The sequence below is a fragment of the Pseudopipra pipra genome, chromosome 10, assembly GCF_036250125.1.
Source record: "Pseudopipra pipra isolate bDixPip1 chromosome 10, bDixPip1.hap1, whole genome shotgun sequence".
In the NCBI taxonomy this organism is placed as follows: domain Eukaryota; kingdom Metazoa; phylum Chordata; class Aves; order Passeriformes; family Pipridae; genus Pseudopipra; species Pseudopipra pipra.
The window spans coordinates 2402832-2420792 of NC_087558.1; the positions used below are offsets into that span (position 1 = coordinate 2402832).

The 17961-nt window shown below is 41.0% G+C and overlaps 1 long non-coding RNA gene across 1 annotated transcript in view; it reads left to right on the plus strand.

The window, feature by feature from the left end:
- Positions 1-17961, plus strand: part of LOC135419425 (uncharacterized) — a 43706-nt gene that overhangs the window by 9036 nt on the left and 16709 nt on the right. The window contains exons 3-5 of the long non-coding RNA XR_010432980.1: positions 10460-10549; positions 15824-15912; positions 16570-16666. This is a non-coding gene — a long non-coding RNA (uncharacterized LOC135419425). The remainder of the gene's footprint in view (positions 1-10459; positions 10550-15823; positions 15913-16569; positions 16667-17961) is intronic.

Here is a 17961-nt window from a genome sequence, read left to right on the forward strand (position 1 = left end):
GCAGGAAAAAAAAAAAGGGGGGAGAGATATTATCCTGTGACAATATATCTTTTTATACCTGAGAGGCATCGATTGGCAGCGGAGGCATTTATGTCTCCAAAATTGTTTATAAGAACAGGAAGCATCTGCCAGGCTGAGCTGGGAAACTGGGAGGATTTTCTGCTGTAAAAATGACTCCATATTCATGCACCCAGGAAAGGATGGGGTGGGTGGAAGATTCCAGACCGGATTTACCTGCTGGTTGTAGGGATCAGCAAATGGAAGTAAGAGGGAGTGAGATGCCAAGACGTGAAACAGGAGAGGAAGCAGAAGGTGCTCCAAAGGGCACGGAGGGATAAGGGGGAATGGCTTCAAGCTGAAGGAGGGGAGGTTTAGATGGGATATTGGGAAGGAATTCTTCCCTGGCAGGGTGGGGAGGCCCTGGCACAGGTTGCCCAGAGAAGCTGTGGCTGCTCCATCATCCCTGGAAGTGTCCAAGGCCAGGTTGGAGCAACTTGGGATAGTGGGAGGTGTCCCTGCCCATGGAAGGAATGATCCTTAAGGTCCTTTCCAACTGAAATCATTCTGGGATTCTTTTCTCCCTGCAGAGATAAAGGAGCATCTGTCCCTCATGGAAGAGCTTTGGTTCCCAGAGCTCTTATTATATTTAGTGTCAATTCATTCAAAGTGGAGACCCTTAAATCTTTCACGTAAAAACTGAGCATGGAATTATCTTCAGGGAAAATTCTCATTTGCATTGATGTGTCCAGAGGGGTCAGACTGAAGTCAATAAGATATTTCAGATATTTTTTGGTCTTAATATTCTGCGTCTGAATTTAAGTTCAGATTCATAGAATAAAAGATAAAATAGAATGTAATAAACATGACCCAAATGAAGTATTATTTAAATGAATATATTTGCTTGATAAATATAGCTTGTATTTTAAGTATTTCTCAGGTTTGAAGAGTGTAAGACCATATAGAACGTGCCTTATGTTTAATTTCTTTATCCATTCCGTGTGCACGGCCTTGACCTTGTAGAAAACGTTGGTAAATGTGTATTATATCCATGTGACAACCTGAATGGTAAGAATTGTTCCAATACACAGATCAATAACACGTTGGAATGCTGTTATTAAACAGAGAGCTGCCTCAGTAATGAAAAAAACACATCAACTTTCTATGAAATGATGTTTTCGAGGCAGAGTGAGCCATAGATCAAGCTTTGACAAATTCTGCTACTCTTGAATAGATTAATTTTTTTGCTCCTGGCCTCCTTTCCACCTGGAAGAGAGAAAAGAAAGTAATTCCTGCTCCAGAGACAAAGGGATTTAAAATGAGGGGAAGGAAGGCACAACTCCCAGCAGCAGCATTTTGATTCAGAAGCTTAAATACTGGTGCATCATAAACTGTAAAATGTGCTGATTTCCACTTAGTGATAATTCCTGGTTTAGGGGGAAAAAACTCTTTCTTTTATATTTCTGACCCCCCCCCCAAAAAAAAAAAAAAAAGTTCTGCTGTGTTTTTTCTCATTTATTTTGCAATTCTACGAAATTTCTTTTCTTCACCAAAAAAAAAAATAATAAAAAAAAATCCAATGGCAAAATGTTAAAATTTAAAAACTTTAAGAAGCTTTGTAGCTGCAAAGGGGTTTTCTTGTCGAGTTGTCCTAATTTCATAATTGGGTTACCATTGGACAATTATTAAATGTTTCATTTCTAAGGAATTTGCTTTGGCTCTCTGATTGTTAATATATGTTGACCTTAAGCCTGAACAGCTTCTACTGTTCATTTCCACTACATTCAAGTTTGAATGTCCTGTTTGCTCCTAAAAATGCAATTGGTTTTGCTTTAGAGCTGAATTCAAAATGAGATCTTTTTAACAGCAAATTCAGTTGTGAAGTGGCCAGTGTCCCTTGAACATAAGTAATCAAGGGAAGCAATTTGGTTTCTTATATTTGTGGACCAAATAAGGTTATTTTTTTGCTTTATTTATGAGTGGGTTTATGCTGCTGATTTGTTTATACACTGACAGTCATTGTCATCATAGAATCCCAGAATAGTTTGTGTTGGAAGGATGTTAAAGCTCATCTCATTCCATTCCAAAGGGACACCTACCTCTAGGCCAGGTTGCTCCAAGCCCTGTCCAACCTGGCCTTGGACACTCCCAGGGATCCAGGGGCAGCCACAGCTTCTCTGGGCAACCTGTGCCAGGGCCTCCCCACCCTCACGGGGAAGAATTTCTTCCCAATATCCCACCTAGCCCTGCCCTCTGGCAGTGGGAAGCCATTCCCTCTTATCCTGTCACTCCATCCCTTGTCAACAGTCTCTCTCCATGTTTCTTGTAGCCCCTTCAGGCACTGGAAGGCCACAATTAGATCACCCCAAAGCTTCTCCTCTCCAGGCTGGACAATCCCAGCTCTCCCAGCCTTTCCTCCCAGCAGAGCTGCTCCATCCTTCTGATCATCATCTTAGTGCCTCCTCTGGATTCTCTCCAACAGCTCCATGTCCTTCCTGTGCTGGTGATCCCAGAGCTGGAGGCAGTGCTCCAGCTGGGATCTCAGAAATCAATTATCAAATGTGACCAGCTATCAAATCAAATTATCAAAGGGCTGTTGAAGTTTGGTTGCCCTGTGTGGTGCCTTCCTGCCCACTTGCCAGAAGAGGGTTTAAGATTTAAATGCAGCAGCTGGGCAGTCCCAAACCTGCTGAAAATTATCTCAAACAAAGGACAACACATTCAAAATGATACCTGATGTTAAATTACTCATCCCTGCCTGGAAAATCAATGTCTGTGTGCTGAGAAATCGCATTATAAGTGATGTAAGTCTGACTTTGCTTGGCCTGCTCATTTCTGCTGCTCCTCTGCTGTGTCTCTGTGACCCTTCCCATGTGTCTTTGAGATGTAGAACAGTGAGAAGTGTTCTCTGAATGAGGCAATTTCACTCAGCAGATAAAATAATCAGCCTTTTTCTAGCAATCTCCTCACCCTCAGTTCAGTTTGAAGCTCTCCTGTCCTGCTGTGGGAGATGGAATTATCTTTGCCTCTCTCATTTGCGAGGTTGGCCATCAGTCTCAGCTGTTTACGTGTCAAAGACAACATCTCAAATCCCCAAACTGCACCAAACGAGCACATGGAGGCAAAATAGCTTCCAAAATGTGAAATATGATGCTAAAATACCTCTGGATTATGTCAACAAATCCAGTCCAGAGGATAACTCTTCCAATGTAGTAAATGCATTATTTAAGCAACCACGGGAAACTTGGAAACACAAGATATTTGAAATCTCATTTGACAGAGATGCTTCACACTAAAGCAATTTCTCTAAAAGAAATGTGGATCTAATTTGCCAATTGTGATTTGAAGGAAGAAATATTTATATTGATTTTTTTGGGGGGGCCTTTTTTTCTTATCCTCCTGGGCTGGATTTTACTCCAGAGCAGAGGAGAGGGACAGAGGACAAAAGTACTGAGTTCTTCTCCTAAAATAACACTTCATCCAAGTTCCTTGTGAGCAGAAATGTTCCATTCCAGAGAGGTGACAACCCCATACATCACCAAACAATTTATTTTTAAACCCTGTATAATATTGTCATGAACTACCTCCTAATGAACACTAAATTTGAGAGGAATTCAGGAAATTTGGTGACGGTGTCATCAGTGCTGAGTCCTCCCTTCAGGACCACCGAGGTTTAATTTGAATTAAGACAGGTATTAATTTGCAGAACAATAGAAATATTAAAAAAAATAAATCACATTGAATAACAGTTTTTCCTAATATTTTTTCCTATATTTTCCATTTCCATTGAGAGCTGGAGATAGGGACACTTTCAGAGTGACGATTCCCAAACTTTGCCACGTGAGGCCACTGAAAATAAGAAGTCCAAGTGTTTTTTTTCACAGGTTTTATGAAGTCAAAAAGAAGGTGCAAAACTAAAAGTAAGATTTTTTTTTCTTTTAAGGCACTTGGGAGTAGAATTTTCCAGCCTGAATTTTGCAAGGAACTCCTTGCTCAGGTGCCATTCAGGGCCAAGCTTTGTCCTTGTAACCTGTTATTTTAACGAGAGTCCTTTGGAGCCTCACAGGCTTCCCGTTGTCACCAGGTCCAAGGAAAGATATGAAAAAGCTGGATGGGAATGACAGGGAGATTAATGGACCAAAGAAACCCCTGGGAAATCTCCAGCTGTTTTATTTCAAGGGCTTAACACTCATTTTGTACCTCCTGGTGTTGTCCACTTTCAACCACAGTGTTGGTTTTTTAATAATGTATTAACGAGAAGGAGAGAGGATTTATTATTTTTCTTGACTGTAACTTTTATTTATGGTATTGTTGTTTCTTCCCCTTGCAAAATCTACTGTTCTCTGTGTAGTTTAGTGCTAAAAAATTTTCAGCTCTTACTAGAAAACTCTGTTTAAACTCTGAGTGCTTTTCCCCCAGCCATGTTAATCCAGTGACATAAATACTTCATTTTGGTATTTTTCACTTGTATATTTGTTTCAGCTTCGGTTTATACACAAACAGTGGCTTTGTTTGAAATGAAAGTAGAATATTTATGTTTTTAATCTAAATCAAAATGTGTTTTTCTGCTATACAAGGGAAAAATCCTCTTTACAGGGTTTTGGAGATGCCAGGGAAGGCAGAACCACTCTCTAACTTTGCAGTTGCAAACTCTCCCTGTTTCTCTGTTACAGGGCAGATAAACACAGGCTGATGGGCTGTTTCTGTGCCACTTCTGTCATGTTATTTTTCCCTGTATTTTGATTCCATAATATGATATATGAAGCAAAATCAATAATTTTCCCTCGTAAGGTTAAGAGCTGACTAAATAATTCATGAGTCATTTGATCAATGTGACTCAGAGAATATCCACCAGCAGAGAACGATTTTTCTCAAATACCCCCCGTTATTTGAAATTATCTGACTGTTGTCTGGGGGAAATTTCTAAGTCCTTATATTGACCAGAACTGATTTTAAATAAGCACTTTCTATTTGTGCTCTGCTGCTTCTTTGTGACCTGCCAGCTCTGAGTCACCTTGTGCTGCCTGGCTGATTGGATCTGCAGCAAGTCCTTGATGAACAAGCATGAATAAGCCTTAAAAAAAAATAATAATAATAATTCTTGGTCCTGGTTGCAGGAGGAAAGAAAACAAGTTTAAACTTGCCTGAAGTGAACTGATTTCAACAAGAGATTGGGCAAAATTCAGCTCTGGGTGAAGGTGCTTTTGTAGAGACTCTCCTCTCCCAAACCTGACTGCAGGGGGGTGCTGGTGGCACTTTGGCTGAGGTGGGACCTTCCTCTGCCTGCACTGAGGGAAGAGGGAGAGAAATATTCAGTTTGGCTGCTAAATGCAAAATTATAATGGGATTATAATTATTAGAGCTGTGACTGAAGTGCTGATAATGGTGTTAATTCTTAAATATGCTGCACCTCAGGCGCAGTATTTTGTCAAATTACCTATAAATTCCATATATCACATTTATGTGCAGAACAGCTGTTTAGGGTGTCAGGAAGTGTCTTTTGGGGGGGCTTTCAGAGCATGGAATGACAGAATGGTTTTGGTGGGAAGGGACCTTGAGGACCACCCAATTCCAAACCCCTGCCATGGGCAGGGACACCTTCCACTGTCCCAGGTTGCTCCAACCTGGCCTTGGACACTTCCAGGGCTGGGGCAGCCACAGCTTCTCTGGGTAACAGTGGAGATTTCCCAGGGCTTTCTTGATCCATTAATCTCCCTGTCATTCCCATCCAGCTTTTTCATGTCTTCCTTGGACCTGGTGACAACGGGAAGCCTGTGAGGCTCCAAAGGACTCTCGTTGAAACAACAGGTTCCAAGGACAAAGCTCGGCATCCCATTCTCTGAACAGCACCTGAGCAAGGGGTTCCTTGCAAAATTCAGGCTGGAAAATTCTACTCCTGAATGCCATGAAAGAAAAATCTTAATTTTAGTTATGAGATTCTTTTGACTTCAGAGAGGGTCACCACCCTCACAGAGAAGAATTTCTTCCCAATATCCCACGATTTTCCTCCTAGCGATGAATCCTCATGGCAAATCCACGTCTGGGGATCATGGAATCCCAGACTGGTTTGGGTTGGGAGGGACTTAAAGCTCATCCAGTCCCACCCCCTGCCGTGGGCAGGGACACCTTCCCCTATCCCAGCTTGCTCCAAGCCCTGTCCAACCTGGCCTTGGACACTTCCAGGGATGGAGCAGCCACAGCTTCTCTGGGCATGTGCCCACTTTCTGGAATGGAGAAAATATCCATATCATTGAGATCAGTGCAGCCCTTTCCAAACACTGTATTTTAAGGATATATTGTTTTGAGTCGTAATCCTTTATCCTTCTTATTCTTTATTGGCCCTGTGGAAACAAGGGTTACAAATGCATTAATCTCCCTGCCCTCTCTTTTTAAACCTTCATCCTGGAGTCTGGAATACATTTATCTCTCAGTCCCATGGGGCTGAGCTGAAGGCCGTGGAAATCAATGGCACAATTGGCTGGGCTTGCAGGGAACAGTGGGAATGGGTTAAAAGGATGGTGGGGCACGTTCAGCTTGGAGATATTTCTTGCAGTGTCTTGAAACGTCTGTGCTGGGGAGTGGCAGAATCCACCATCAAAACATTTTAATTCAGAGATTGAATGCAGAGATAGAAGTGCAGGAAGGAGAGACATCAATCAAAAGTTCTCTAATATTCAGGTTTTACTTGCACAGTTTCCATAGTAGGTTTATAATATGTGTTCCCATACATAAGTCTTGTCCATATCACATCTTCTGTTTCCTCCAACTGTGACAAGTCCTGTTTTACCTGCTAAAAAAAAATCTGATTTTCCTAGTCCATTTCTGGGAGCGTGGAATTTACTTCTATGAATTTCTTAGCTAGGTTTTCTGTTTTAAATTTTCTCAGAAATTTAAAATAGAAATTTAATTAAATAAATTTAAATAAAATTTAAAATAGAAACAAAGGAAATTGTTTCTAGGGTTATTAACAGCTTAGACACCTCTGAAATATTATTTCTCTATTCTTTTCTTCCAAGTCTGATTCCTCCCATGATCACACTGAGGCAACAGCTCCCATAGATATGTGACCATGAAATCAGTCATGTGGTTCTTTGCTCATGTGCAAATTGACTTCTTTATCTTCTCCCCCAAACTCTTAAAACCTGTTTTTCCCATAATAAATATAATATAATACAATATAATATAAATATTTATATATATAAAATAAGAGCCAGGGTGCTGCTGCACTCAGAGCACTTTTTTTATCCTTCTGGTCTCTATTTTCTTCTTTTGGTGGACTCCTACTTTTTTTTGTCTTCAAGTTTGGTGGCAAATTCCTGGCTGGGCAGCTTCCCTAGTAAGAGATGTAATTCCTTGTGTCCCTGCTCGCTGAACAAAGCTCCAGGCACTGTATTTATCCAGATTACAGCTGATTTGTCATATGTCCTTATATAATACATTCTAATAGACTTAAACTGGGGGAGCCTTTTGTAAGTCCTGTGTAGGAGCTTCATCATCAAATCCTATTTGTTTTTCGGATTTGGGTTTTAATTCCCCACGAAATCCCTCTGTAAATGTCTTTTTCTTCCCAGAATAATGTCAAACAACTTTTCTGATTGCTGTTGTTTCTCCTAGAACATGATGGGTTCCTCACAGGTAGGATTTGTCATTTTTACATCTTTTCTCGTCGTGACTGAGAGTATTAGAAGTGTTTGGATTTTTCTGGATGCTTTGTCCTGCACTTCCTAAGACCTTTCCTTATGAATAAACTCATGGAATTTTGTTAAGTGGACTGGAATGTAAGATAACTAATTTTTGAACTCCAGCCTTGGGTGCAGTGAAATCTTGTATATTTGGGGCTTGTTCTAAGCACAAGTAGTTTTGCCAGGTATTTCAAGAGAAAAAAAATGACTTTTAAGAATTATCTGGTTGAGATTTAAGGCATCTTGATGCAACAACAGAAAGTTCTTTTGGCAGAATAAGGGACTCCCTGATCAAAATAAATAATGATTCCATAGGATAATCAGCTTGCAGCTACACTGGGACGGCTGTGCTGGTCTGCCTGCACTGGAAATAAGATTTTAGCATTCCTAGATCCCCATTTCTAGTCTATAAAACTGAGATTTCCCGTGGAGGAATGGCATAGTCATCAATAGATTCATTTTATATAATTGGGTACTCTGGTGCTGCAATTAGAACTGACATTAAACACAAGCCAGGCTGCCAAACCACAGAAGTGATGGTGCAGAACAGGATCCTGCAGCATTTACACTTCCCAAAGCACCTCTGTTGCTCTGGTCAGCAGTCAGGCAGCAGGTTTTAAGTTTATTAAGGTGGAACTAAATTTGTTGGTTTGGGGTTTTGATTGGTTGGTTTGTTTTTAGACATTTTTTTACACATTTTTAGACATTTCTTTTTTACACAGGAAAAAAACCCCGTATAACTTCATTTTACCTGCTGTTACTCCCAGTGAACAACTTAAATATTCAATATCACAAATTTAAAACAAATACTATAAATACATTCCTAGAAATACAGCCCCACAATAGCATAGGAGCATTTGGTGATTTGGTGACTTATGTTCTTAACAAATGCTGAAGTGATTTGAGTTAACCAAGTAAAAACATTAACACTAACTTTTTCTCCAAAGACTGGGAATAAAGCTTTTCTGCTCCGAAAAATTTTAATGCACATTTATTGGGTTTCGGGTTTATTATCATGAAATGTTTTAACTCATATGTTCATTCATGTACCTCATGTAGCATATTTAAGGGGTAGAATTAGCCTTTTTTATAAAGATGCAGAAACAGACCATTGTGTGTTCTCTAAAGCAATAAAAAAATGGTAAAGGAGGTTTGTGAAAAGCACTGTACATCTGTTTGGCAACAGAACAGCACCACTGGCAATGCCTGTGCATGTGACCATTAAGCTGCCTAAATAATGGTGTCAGGACTGTGTACCTAAAGCAGAATAGTCTAAACAGTATGTGCTAAACAGGGTTTGCTGACTCAGGTCTCTGCTGCTGGGGACATCTGTTGCCTGCTAGAACATGTCTTGTGCTTATGGGACTCAGCCAGACAATTCTCATCCTTTATTCTCTTTCTTCACCTTCTCTGGAATTTTAACATATTTTTAACTTTTTCTTCAAATGCCCAAACAGTTCAGGCCATTGAATCTTCTCGCTCTGTAACTGCAGTGATATTTCAGGGACCATAAATAACCTACATTTTAGAGTTTATGCTTTTCCTCTTGGAAAACACGATTAAAACTATGTTCTTACTGTTCTGAAGGCTTAATTTATTTGTCTTTCGCAGGCAGATTATTTAAAGTCTCTAATATTCAAAAGTAAATAATCAAATCTAAGTCCTATTTGCCGTAGATCTTAAAAGAAAATCTTCATTCCTTCAATCTTTGCCACCAACAGAGGAAAGCATCTTATGCAAGAAAAGAAAAAAGAAAAAAAAAAGCATTTGCAGTTCATCTTTTGGATAAGACTATTACAAAGCTATTGGAAGCAAAAAACCAGCCTACAAAAATGCATATTTTGTTGTATTGCCTCAGGTATGGAAGGATGAATTACAGGATTCGAGTCGTATTTATTTTCCACAACAGCTTAAGAACGTTAAAGAACAAGTTAAAAAGTCCTCACTGGCCTCTTTGTTCGTGGTTTTGTTGTTGAGGCACTCGGGGGGGGGGGGGGGGCAGGAATTGGGGCTGGGTGGTATTTTTTTTCCTCTTAAACTTGGTGAAAGCAGAATGTGAAAGTGGGTCACTGCAGCAGAGAGAGGGCCTTGGGTGGCTGAGCACAGCCCTGCAGCCCCCAGGGAGGGAGGGGTGGTGTCACCCCGGGCTTTTGGAGCTGGCTCTGCAGGAGCAGAGCATTCCAGAAGTCTGGAGAAGGGTCATCACCCACCCCCAGGACCTGCTGCCCGAGGCACTTGCTGCTGTTGGGCCCTTTCTGCCCCAGCTTTGGGCGTCAGCCTCATCCAGGGCCGGGGGGAACAGGGAAGGGTGAGCTGGGCTGCTGCAGGATCCGGTCACTGGGGTCACTTCAGGCTTGGAGAGTGTTCAAACATGGTCCTTCTGCTCTATGAAATGTTCTCCTCCACCTTAGGCAGCTTTGATCTGAATTTAGGGTTTAGATCCTGATGAGGATCTGAATTTTCAAACTTCTGTATTTGTCAGATAATGTCTCACTTTTCTATTTCTTTAAATGATGAAAGATGGATTTTTTTTTTTAATGACTTTTTCTTTTACGTTTTCTTAACAGGGATGACATTTAGACAAGGAAAAAAAAAAGAGCAGCCATCAATAAGTGGTTTTATTGGTTGAATTTTAATGTTATTTTTAAGCAAATAATGAATTACTTTGACTAATAACTGTAGAGCCAGACATGATTCATTCCATAATTAGGTTGACAGTCCCCATCAATCCTGTAGTTTTAGTTCATCTGATTATAAAATCTTGTCTCCTTTTCCCATAGAACATCTTTCCAAGCTGCACCCCATGAAATCCAAAGTGTTCCTGAGGACTCTCCGAGCAAAGCTTTGGCAATTCCAGATCTTCAGCCAAGGTGGGTCAACACCCAGCCCTGAGACTTGGCTTGGGGAATATCCACAATTCAGCCTTTGCTGATCACAAGGTTTTTTTGTATCTCCCTGACTCCTACACAGAGTTTCCATGGGAAAACTGCAGAATTCCTACACATGGTAATTTTTAGATCAATACATTCAGATGCATTGAGCTGTTGTTACTTCTGTAGATAAAAACCCATTTTCTACCTTTGCTCTTATTCCCATCAGTGAGGGAAGTTGTTGGAACCTTCTTGAAATTTCCCACAGTAGCTGGAAAAATATTTATCATATTGACATGTCTGAGAATAAGCATTTATTTATCAATAAAAAACAAGGAGTACAAACTTTCTGGCATGGTCTGAGTGTCTAACACATCAGCTGGGCAGTGGTGCTGTGGGCTGGCTGTCACACAGCCAGATTTCACTGTTCCCTCTGCAAGAAGAAACACTCCTCTTATAACAATTGGCTCCCAGTCTTAACTGGGTTTTTATACTGTAGTTCACACTTTTGCTTGTTGACAGATTTAGAGCTCTTTGTGAAAGCAATAATTGGCCTGGGAATATACCTGGCACGATTCCCCAGAAAGGAGCAGGAATTATATTGCCTGAGGTCTTTCATTAGCTGGGAAAACTAATGGAACGTGCTGCTGCCACTGCTGTGTCCTTCCAGGAGAGCTGAGATCCTGCTGCAGGACTGGGAGGACAGGACACACCACTCCCCTCCCTGGCTGCACTGGAGCTGTTTGGCAGCTGCTGCAAACATTAATTTACAAGAGCACTGAGTGGCAGGACAAGGGGGAGTGGCTTCAAAGTGACAGAGAGGAGGTTTAAATGAGACATTAGGAAGGAATTGTTCCCTGTGAGGGTGGGGAGGCCCTGGCACAGGTTGCCCAGAGAAGCTGTGGCTGCCTCTGGATCCCTGGAAGTGTCCAAGGCCAGGTTGGACAGGGCTTGGAGCAACCTGGGCTAGAGGAAGGTGTCCCTGCCCATGGCAGGGGGTGGAACTGGGTGGGCTTTAAGGTCCCTTCCAACCCAAACAATTCTGATTCTGTGATAGTTTTTAGCACTTCTGTGGTGGTTTCCCTCATTGAAGCTCCTGAGCATCCCCTATGGGAAGGAACTGTGACTCCTGCTTGGCTCAGTGTGGGAGGAGAGAGGTGAGGCAGATCCTTGACATGTGCTCCATCACTCTTTGGGCTGCAAAGCAAACCTGCAGAGACCTTTCACTCATCCCAAGATGCAGCACATCACAATCTCAACCCTTGGACCCCTCTGAAGGACCTTCCAGGGGCTCCAAGATCTGGAGAGATATTTTGGACACAGGCTTGGAGTGACAGGACAAGGGGGAATGGCTTCCCACTGCCAGAGGGCAGGGTTAGGTGCGATATTGGGAAGGAATTCCTGGCTGTGAAGGTGGTGAGGCCCTGGCACAGGTTGCCCAGAGAAGCTGTGGCTGCCCCTGGATCCCTGGGAGTGTCCAAGGCCAGGTTGGACAGGGCTTGGAATAACCTGGATAGTGGAAGGTGATTCTGTGATGACCTGAGAGACCTGTGATGTCCTTTTGGTTCAGAGGAGAGCCCAGGTGGGATTTGGGTCTCTGGGGGTGTTCGTTGCTGCCAGGACAAGCCCAGAGAAGCTGAGCTCAACCACCTCAAAGAAGGGATCTGAGGGTGGGCAGGGAGGTCTCCTGTCCTGCAGAATTCCCCATTCTTTGTCAGGAAAAACAACAGGATTGGACAGTGGGAAAGATATTCAGCTGGGTTTGTAGTTCATTTATTTTAGTGTTGGAGGTTTGCATTTTTTGGTTGGGTTGTTGTTGTTTTTTTTCAGACTGTATCTTTTATCTACAAAAAAACCCCCATAATCTCTTTTCATGAATTTGTAGAAAGATGCTTCAGGAATTTAATGCCACATGGTCATATTCTGGCTATTAATATTAATGCCTTAATCCTGGATTTGGAGGCACTTTCTAGAATAAAACTAGAAAACTGTGCACTTTTTGAAGAGTTGTTAATAATACAGGAGGAGTAAAACATATCCCATTTGAGCTATTTTGGATCCAAAAGTATCGAAAGTTCTTGATCTGAAGAAGTATTTCTGAGGAGATTCAAAGATCCTGAAAGAAATCCCGTATAGGTAATCTTTAAATTAATTGTTGGTTGTATGGAATCGACACCTAAGGAGCTAAAAAGCTTTATCTGTGCAATCATTGTATCTTTTCAAAGTGAAGAGAGATTGGATGGAAGTCAGTGGGAGAGTAAAAATAGAATTATTAAGTAAAATTGTTTTGGAAAGAAAAGGAAGTGTTTTTCCATCCGAGACATCCCAGTTTGTTCCGTTCACTGTGATTCTCTTTCCTCTGGAAAAAAAAAAAATCTGATTATATTCCTTATGTTTTCATTCAGTGAAGGTAATTTTAGGAAATTAATTTCCCTCATTAGGTTGTATAACTCAATCCTGATTTACTGAAATGATCTTAGGAAGGAGAGGCAGACTCAGCTTTAGATATGAAAGTATTTGAGTAAGAAAGCCTGCAAGTTTATTATTCCTGTCAGTTTGGAGATTTTTAAGGGGTCTGATTTGAAGGATGGTCTATGAAATCCCTAATAAACCTCTCTGCCCTGGAACACTTCAGTGTTTTAAGGCTGCTCTAATATTGCTTCCACAGATGTGCTACTGAATGAATCAAAACTAAGTTTATGCCCTTGGGTTAGGCCCTGTCTCTACCTCAGACAAAAAGTCCTTATTCAGGAAAATCATATATATATGAGATATAATTTGTCCTGAAGTGCTTCTGAGACCCTGAAACTAAAGCAACTAAATGATAAAAAAAATTCATAATTAACCCAAAAGGTCATTTTTGGTTATTTCATATTTTTTCAGAAGGAAATAAAACAAGAGAAATAACAGTTTGATCTTCACATTTGGGAGTGGATTTGTATCGTGGCAGTTTTATGAGTAAAATCATCTGTGTTAAGTTATAATGTAATTAATTGTTTGTGGAGGTATAGATATTCCTATAGGTGGTTCTGGCAGTAAAACTAAAGTAGTAAATTAAAATTAAAGTAGTGATTTATGTTTTATTCAAGCCAGTAATACCAAACATAATCCAGTTTTACTACCAGCCCTCTCTACCTAAACACCTGATATCTGTAAAATGACCCTACCCATCAATACAGAAGCAGAGAATCCATGAAATAAAACTTAAGACTTTAAAATCTTATCTGATACAACAGCTGAGATGGTTTCTGCAATCAGGACCCGGGAAAAATTAATGCTCATATTTTATATATCCTTCAAAAACCAATCCAAGCATAAAATAAATATAGTTGGCTAGAAAATTGTCCCAAATCAGTGTTATCTCCCAGGGTTTTGCTGATCTGGGATCTGATTTTGAAACCAATGCACTGGTGCAATGCTGTTGATTTTGTCAAGAGATTTGAACAAAATCTGGGGTTTTAAACTTGGGTTCCAGTCAAGCCTTGACTGGAAGGAACTTATTTCCATTTCTGTGTCTCCAGCTGTTAAAACCCTGCCAGTAGCTCGGAGAGGAGACAGGAGAAATTTGGATTTCCCTGCTCCTGCATAGGAATAAATCCCCCTGTTAACTCCTTTCTGCTGGGGTGACCCAAGGAAGCTTCACAAGAGCAAGGTTGGGGGGTTTTTTTGGAGAGAATAGGCTGTTCTCTGCAGGTATCCCACTCTCTTGAGGACCAAGAGTCATTCACAACATGCACAGGCCAAAATTTTCATGGCTGGATGCTGAAAATTAACTACTGAGATCCTAAAGATCATAAAAACCCCACTGGAACTAACCCCTAACACACATCCCCCCAAATTATTTTAGTATAAAAGCCTCCTGGTGAAATTCAGATCCTCATCCTGGAGGAAAAAAGCCATTCCCTCCTTAAGCTGATGCCTAAAAATCCCACTAAAGAGCCAAGTTTTACGTGACAGAACAACAAAATAAACCCCCATAAACCCAGATATTCCCACTACTATGAGGATATGAGAATGTCAGGCTAAAACTTGAGCGTTAAAAGTCCACCCAGAAGTTGATTAATGATCTTAAATTCCAGTAAATAACGAGGGAGCTTCAAGAAAAACAGCTTGTGCTGAATATGCTTTTCAGCATAAGAAATGAAGCCACAAGTTGAGAGCAGGACATTAAATATATATAAATGATGGGAACTGGGAATAGAAAAAAGTGAAAGACAAGTTGGTGTGTTACATAAAACATGAACAAATGGTTAGCGACATTTTCAGTTGAAAAGAGGAGTTTTGTTGAGCATGTCCAGGTCATTTGTGTCTGTCCCTCTGCATTTGAAAATTTGCAGCAGATATAGTTGCTAAATTTATGCATTTATTATGCAATATATATATTATACATGTTATATAAATGTACACATTCATTTGTATATGGACAAACTCACACAAAATCCAACCTATCAGAGAGGGAAAAAGACATAAAAACTGATATTTTGGGCTTTTTCAAATCCCACTTTAGTTGGACCATGTTTTTAACCAGAGGTTTTATCAGTGATACTTTGGAGGAGTCTGTTGCTGCCTCAGTCTTCAATCTGGGCTGAAAAACTCAAATAAAAACATTGTCTTGCTTCTTTGCAGCTTTAAGGAAAGCACACAGGTCCCTTCTAATCTATTGCCTTGATTTTGGCTGCTTCATAAATAAATAAAAGATTGCCTTTAACATTTTAGCAGTTGTTTAAGCAGCAAAAGAGATAAAAGGAAGTTAAAGGACATGCAAAGATTGAATTAAAGCCTTTCCCAGCATTTTGATGACAAAGTTTGACCATTTTGAGGAATAAATCAATTTGCAGTCGCTGTGGACAAATAGCTGAGACTGAAGCTGAAACTGTTCCTTTGGGAAATGTGCTAAAAGATAAAAGGAGTCAACTTTCTTTTGTGTGAAGAAACACAGAAAGGATATTTGGGACCAGGAGATATGCAAAACTCTCCTAGCAAAAATGAGAAGGGAGAAGATAATGTTTATTATAGTTCTAAAATTTCCCAATTAGTATTCTAGATCTGTTTCACATCATTGAGAATTTCCAGTCCTAAAATTTCCCCAATTGACACTTTAGACATGTTTCACATCATGTAGAATTTAAAGTGAAACCTGTATATCCATTACAAAAATCCAGTTATTTAGAAGCTGAGCACATGTTTTATATATATTGTTCTTTTGTGGTTTACTCTTAAAGAATGGTGGGTTCCTAAGCAAGAGTCCCATGGTTTGGTTTGATGATCTTGGAGGTCTTTTTCCAATGTTGATGAGAAGCTGAAGAACATTTTGAGGTGCCACTGGAACCAGGAGAACAATGACAGAAACACTGAAGAGCAAGGTAAAGAAATCCTTGTTAGATTTCCAAATAAGTGAATTTTTGTAAACGTTTCACTTTAAATTCTAAATAATGTGAAATATACTTAGAATATTACTTGGGAAATTTTAGGACTATAACGTACATCATCTTCTCCCTTACATTTTCCTCTTTTTTTGTCTCATGTTTTCTCATTTCCTTTTTATTCCTCAAGAATCCCTAAACAATCACAGACATTCCTCATCCTTCTCGAAGTCGTTTGCTGTCCTTATCAGGATTTTGTCACAAAAATGAAGAGTTTAATTCCCCCTAATCATACATCAAATGGCAAACCACTCCACCTCCTCAGCCTTTGGAGCATTCTGCAGTTGGATGAACAGCCCATTGCTGCTGTGCCCTTCTGCAGCCTCGGCAGCCTGGGAGGAGCTGGATGGAAATCCAGCATTTTGGAAGGTTGGGATGGTCAGTCAGGCCGGGTTTGTTCTGCCCACGTGCTAAGCTGAGCACGAAGATTTATTTTGTGTGGTGGTTTTATTTTGTGTTGCTTTACGACCATGGATCAAACTCGAAAAAGCCCAAACTCAGGAGTGGCACAAATTCAATTGGTGTGGTTTTGACTGTAAGGAGAGAGAGGGAAAAAAAAAAGGGAGGGGGCCTTTTTCTCTCTGCTTTCTTTTTCAGCTGTGTGTGAGCTGCTAATTGAAGCCATCTCCTGGGCTCCAGCTGGTGGAGTTCCAGCCGGGAGGAGGGAGGAGGCTCCTTCGGCGTGGCAGTGAAGGTAATGTCTGTTTGAATTTGTAAAGCTTTAACCTGCCTCAGCCAGCAGATGAATTCTTTTATAGCTTATGATCCATGGGAACACTTAAAACTGAATTTCCACATGCTGGAACGCTCTCCCAGCATATCAAGAGACCGAGTAAAGCCCTGATTAAAGCAGTGTGGGAAGCCCTGGGCACTCCCCCCGCTCCAGCCTGGGAGCTGCTTGGCTGCCAGAGCAGAGGGGTGTGAGGCTCTGGCATTTTATCAAGCAAGGGGACGTGTCACCATCCTTTAACATGGCTAATGAGCCTTGGGGATTTAAGCTGGGCTCTTCCTCCCTGCCCCCAGCACAAGGAAGGGAAGGAGGTTGATTTCTAAAATGGGCAGGGTTTGGGAGATGCTCTGGAAGAGAGGAGGGACCACTTTCCACCCAACAAGCAGCCCAGCTTTGCTTCTTCTCTGGGGATATATCCCTGTAATCCTTTGAGAATAATGGGTAGGAATTTGATTCCTGTATACTTAGATTTCTACTTGCACACTTACAAGATACAGACCAAAGGCTCCTTTAAATAATGATGCCTGGAAACAATTAATTGACTTTATATATGTGTGTATATATATATATATATATTTACATCTGTGACATATAGCCTGACTGTTTCTCTCTGATATCATAGAATGGTTTGGGTTGGAAGGGACTTTAAAGCTCATCCAATGCCACCTCCTGCCATGGGCAGGGACACCTTCCACTATCCCAGGTTGCTCCAAGCTTCACCCAACCCTGTCCTTGAGCAATTCCAGGGGTGTGGCATCCACAGATTCTCTGGGCAACCTGAGTTATGTAGGATAAGAACTAACTCAGCCCTGAAGCAGAGAGAGTTTTCAGGGTAAAATGTGGTACTCAGAGTGAGGGATCAGCACATACTCTGAAACCAATATCCCCTGGATCTCCATCTAAGCACTAACAGCACAAAACATCAAAGTTATACCCAAAAAACTGTCTGGCTACCACTTCTAAAAACACACTGAACCATTCTGACTTCAGTTCCACAGACATTTCCCTGCTGATGTGTACATGGAGTGTATTAGTGACTGGCTGGGAGTGAAGCTCTGACTATTTACACGTAGCCTAAAGCCCAGTAGTCACATCCAGTGAAATCATCTGCTTGGCTGGGCACTGGTTGTGGTGCCTACGTAACTGGGAGAGATGGTAAAATACTTAAGTGCTTCTAGAGAGCTTTGTGTCACAGTTATTTTATAATAAATGTGTTTTCAGAGCTGTTACAGACCAGACTTGCGTCCCTTTTTAGAGCA